The following is a 5,663-nucleotide window of genomic DNA, read 5'->3' on the forward strand; positions in this document are numbered from 1 at the left end:
AGGTTTTTGTGTGAACATATGTTTTCAGTTCACTTAGGTGAATACTAAGGAGCATGATTGTTGGATCATATACAAGAGTATGGTTAATTTTGTGAGAAACTGGCAGACTGTCTTCCAAAGTGGCTGCACCATTTTGCATTCCCACCAGCAATGGATGAGAGTTCCTGTTGCTCCACATCCTCTCCAGCATTTGGTATTGTCAGCGTTTTGGATTTGGACCATTCTAATATGTGGGTAATGTTTTAATTTACAATTTCCTAATGACATATATCAAGCATCTTTTTCATATGCTTTTTGACATGTATATCTTCTTTGTTTGAGGTGTCCAGGTCTCTTTCTTATTAGAAAATTAGGATGTTTTTATTGTTGAATTTTAAAGAGTTCTTTGTATATTTTGGATAATCACTTTATCAGACGTTTTGCAAATATTTTCTTTTTGTTTGTGACTTATCTTCATTATCTTGTTATGCTCTTGACAGTGTCTTTTGCAGGCTTTTAAATTTTAATTAAGTCCAGCTTATAAAGTATTTAAGATTCATGCCTTGTGTATTATATCTAAAATTAATCACCATACTCAAGGTCATCTAGATATTTTCCTATTATTATATAGGAATTTAAAGGTTTTGTGGGAAGACTAAAGGGTCTGAAGGTCTGTTTCTAGTTTTTTTTTTTTTCCTGGAAGAAGCTCAGGAAACAGAAGCAGATGGAGGCTGGTGTTAGATCCAGCTCTATCCCCACTGCACTCATCACTCTGGATTATATTTTTGTGCTAATCTGTGTTCCCATGAGACAGGGGGACAGGTGGGCCCAAATCTGGGTGGCAGACCCTCAATTGCTACTTCCTGATGAATATGTAAATGAGCCTCTGGGATGCATTTTAGAGCATAGAACACCACCGTCTTCAGATGCCTGGCTGAGCAGGGCCTGGTAACTGCTTAACCAGTGGTCAGCTCCTCAAGCCCTTAGGGACGTGGCGCTTCCTCAAGGGCAGGATGTGGTGTTGTTTTGCTTCTGTTTTGGGAAGTTATTCTTGTTTCTTTAAAGAGATAGTGAATTCTCTCATGTCAGAGACTGTGGAATGTGCTTCTTTCATGGGAGATGCAGAAAGCTATGAAACATGAAACCAGCTGTCTGAAGCGGAATTGAAAGGGGACAGGGAGAGACGGGCAGGCAGGAGGAATTTATTTTGTGCTGGCTTGCAAGCTGCAGAGCTGCAGCTTTCCATCCATATTACATTAACTCATCCTCACCTGCCCCACCCCCAAAGACTCTGAAGACAGTATTATTATGCCCATTTAAAAAATATTAAAAACCAAGGCACAGAAAGACTGTATCATCCTGGGGCATGGTTATGACGTGGCAAAGCTTGGTTTGAACACTGGTGTGACCTCCCTAGTCTAGAGTTGTTTGTGCTGAGATGGGACCAGTAAACATGAGGAGGCTGATGTGTACCCTTGTATTTAGTACTAGATTCTAAATGAGTCTTCTCAGACATGTGCAACTTACAAAAGATACATCACAGTTGTTGGAATTCCACAATTTGGAAGAAGAGGCAATAACTCCTTAAAGAATTTTTGTATCATTTTATGTCAATAGAAATTTTAAATATTTTAAATATATGACATACTGTATTCCAGGCAAAAATGCTAAGTGCTTTGCACATCTTACCTCATTTAATACACACACACACACGTGATCCAGTGAGGCAGGTGCAAATATCATCCCCATTTTGCAGATGGTAAAATTAAAGCTAAAAATACCATACAGCCAAGAAAATCTCAGAAAAGAACGAAGTTGGAGGACTCACACTTCCTGATTTCAAAACTTATTACAGAGCTACACTAATCAAAACTGTGTGGAACTGGCATAAAGATAGACATATAAACTGATGGAATGAAATGGAGAGCCCAATAAACCATTTCTGGTTTATTTGCCATATATGGTCGAATGATTTCAATGAGGGTATCAAGACCGTTCAATGGGGGAAAGGGCAGTCTTTTCAACAAACAGTGCTGGGGAAACTAGATATTCACATGCAAAAGAATGATATTGGAGCCTTACTTAACACCATATGCAAAAACTAACTCAAAGTGAATCAAAGACCTAAACGTAAGAGGTATTACTACAAAACTCTTAGAGGAAAACAGGGGGAAAAGCTTCATGATATTGGATTTGGTAATGATTTCCCTTTTATAACACTGAAGGCTCAGGTTAAAAAAAAATAAACAAATTTGACATCATGACAATTAAATACTTTGGTGCATCAAAAGTATTTAATAGTGTAAAGAGACAACCTACAGAGTGGGAGAAAATATTTGCAAATTATATATCCGATAAGGGATTAATATCCAGAATATACAGAGAACGCCTAAAACTCAACAATAAAAAATTCAACAACCCAATTCAAAAATGTGCAAAGGATTTGAATAGATATTTCATTAAAGAAAATATACAGTTGGCCAGTAAGTACATGAAAAGATGTTCAACACCTCTAATCATTAGGAGAATGCAAATAAAAATGATCATGAGAGAAAACCACACGCCTGTTGGGATGGCTAAGAACAACAAAGAAAAGAAAAGAAAAGGAAAGAAAAGAAAAGAAAAGGAAAGGAAAGAAAAGAACCAGCGTTGGTGAGCATTTGGAGAACTTGGAGCCTTTGTGCACTGTTGGTGGGAATGGAAATGGTGTAGCTGCTGTGGAAACGATATGGAGGTTTCTGAAACAATGAAAAATGGAACCACTATATGATTCAGAGATTCTACTACTGGGTATATTCTCAAAACGGGGTCTTAAAGAGACATTTGTACACTCATGTTTGTAGCAGTATTATTCACAATACCTAAAACATGGAAACAACCAATCCAAGTGTGCATCAATGAATGAATGGGTAAAATTCATTCAAAATTCAAAATGTGTATGTATAGAAGGAAATATTACTTAGATTTAAGAAGGAGGGAAATTCTGGCATGGGCTACGACATGATGAATCCTGAGGACATTATGGTAAGTGACATAAGCCAGTCAAGAAAAGACCAAGACGGAATGATTCCACTTACATGAAGAACCTAGAGTAGTCAGATTCATAGAGGAGAGAATAGGATGGTGGCTGCCAGGGGCTGGAGGGAGGAGAGGATGAGGCTGGTTTAATGGCTGTAGAGTTTTAGTTCTGCAAGGTGGAGAGAGTTCTGGAGATGTGTGGTAGTGATGGTTGCACAATAATGCGAATGCACTTACATCCACGGAGCTGTCCACGTAAGAGTGGGGAAGATGGTAACTTTTGTGTAATATATATTTTTACAAAATAAGAAAAAGTTAGGGGAAAAATATGGCTAGTACACGATTTACTCTGTCTTGAACTAGTTAACAGCAGCATTGGGATTTAAAGTCAGGTTTTTCTGATTCCAAAGCTATGCTGGACACATGGAGCATTGTGTCTGTTTGTGTGGCTCACGGTGGCTTGATTGAATATTTTGCCACCCAGGTGGTTGTGTGTGTGGCACGTGGCCATGTGGTCCCTGGAAAGCAGCCACCTGCAGCTAAAATTGATGCTCCATGCAGAGGGAGAGCAGGGGACCTCCAGGAAGAGCCTGAGGAGCCCCAGAAGAAACCATGGGGATGATGAGATGTGAGGTGAGCATGGAAATGATGCTAGTGATGAGCATGGCTCACATCTGCATTGCTCCATGACTGCAGAGGGAGGCAGAAGGGGACCTCCCTGGCCCTAGGCTCCTGTCTGCAGCCCAGCTCAGTGCCTCTGCTTCTGCTGCAGAGCAAGGCAGAAAGAAATTAGGCTCTGGCTGGAAAAATTAGGCAAGTGAGGTAGAACAAATCTCTAAGTATGCCTGGAAAATTCCACTGGTTAATTAGAAACGCCAAGGATGCTAACAGAGCAGACACAATGTTCACACGTGTGGTGAAATCTCTTACCTAGATCTGAAACCTTGCTTTTCAGATAAAGACACCGGGGTAGGGTGCAAGTCGCTTATCAGTCATACCAGCCAGCATGTAAGGACCGGCCGCGTGCCAGGCCCTGAGACAAGCCTGTTCTGTGCGGCTCCCCTACCTTTCCTCACTCTCAGGAGGTGGTGTTGTGGATTGCTGAGCCTTCTTCAGCTCAGCTCCTTCTTGGATTTTATGACATACCACAGAATCCTCTCAATACATCACTTTTTTCTTTTTGGCTTAAGCCAGTTTGAATGGGTTTCTGTTCCTTTCATTTGTTTGTTTTGAGACAGGGTCTCACTCTGCCAGCCAGGCTGGAGTGCAGTGTTATGGTCATGGCTCACTGTGCCTTGCCCTCCTGGACCCAAGCCACTCTCCTGCCTCAGCCTCTTGAGTAGCTGGGGCCACAGGTGTGAGCCATCACACTCAGCTAATTTAAAAGAAATTGTAGAGATTCGGTCTCATTGTGTTGCCCATGCTGTTCTTGAATTCTTGAACTCAAGCGACCCTCCCATCCTGACCTCCCAAAGTGCTGGGATTACAGCATGAGCCACTATGCCCACTGGGTCTCTGTGACTTTTAACCAAGAGTCTGTGACTGAAGTGGTTGTGCCCATTTTATAGGTGATGAAACTGAGGTCCGGAAAAATTAAATGATATTTCCAAAGCTAGTAAATGATGGCACCAGAATTTGGCCCCAGGTCTTTTTGGCACCAAAGTCAGTCCCCTTGGCCATGCTGCCTCCCCAGATGGGCGAGCTCACCTGGTGGGCAGGTGAGCAAACATCGCCACTGGTCTAAGTGGAAGAAAGAGGGAAGAACTGGGCAGAGGTCTGGGGCTGGTGACTGAACAGGCCTGCAAGGAGAGCTTTAGCCAAGGGGTGCAGGTGGGGGAGGACCACCCAGGGAAATGCTTACCTGAGCTTCTCCGGCAGAGCCCCTCGCCCCCCACACCCAGCGTGCTAAGAACACTAACAATCAGCCCTGCCCCGTCAGCCCCAAGAGGAGGCTCCCATTCTGGGATATTAAATCACAAGCACGGGCACAGGTCTTGGTGATGCAGGCTTTTGAGAGAAGTAGGATTCAAAATCAATATCTCATTTTGGAAACCATTAGCTTAAACGCAGTTTTGGCTGGAAAGCCCTGGGGTGTATTTTGATCTCCTACCTTCCTGGTCCCTGCCCTGCCACAGCTACATGTCTACACCAGCTCCAGCATACCTGGTCATCAGAACCCCTGTCTGCTGAGGAAAGAATGTCCCTGCTGAGGGACCAACAGCCTGTCCCAGGCACTTGCCCAAGCACGCAGGTGCTGCTTTGGAACAGAGAAGTCTCCACCACCATGTGAGTTGTTTGCACCCCCAGTCCCCCCTGCATGTTGGGATCACCAACGGGGCTCTGTAGTGGGGAGGGCTCCTAATGAGAGCTGCATTAGGCAGCCCTGGCCTTGCTCGGGAGGTTTTTCCACAACTGAAGGATGCACTGTGGGATGTGTGCTCTGCCAAAGGAAGCCTGCCTTGCCTATGTTATTTTATTAAAGACGGCCAAACATGTGTCTGTATACAGACAGAAAACTTTTCTGACAGGTGCTTGCCTGCCTTCCTTCTTTTCTTTTTCTTTCTTTCTCTTTCTTTCTTTTCTTTCTTTCTTTCTTTCTTTCTTTCTTTCTTTCTTTCTTTCTTTCTTTCTTTCTTTCTTTCTTTCTTTCTTTTCTTTCTTTCTTT

The sequence above is a fragment of the Cebus imitator genome, unplaced genomic scaffold, assembly GCF_001604975.1.
Source record: "Cebus imitator isolate Cc_AM_T3 unplaced genomic scaffold, Cebus_imitator-1.0 Scaffold103, whole genome shotgun sequence".
In the NCBI taxonomy this organism is placed as follows: domain Eukaryota; kingdom Metazoa; phylum Chordata; class Mammalia; order Primates; family Cebidae; genus Cebus; species Cebus imitator.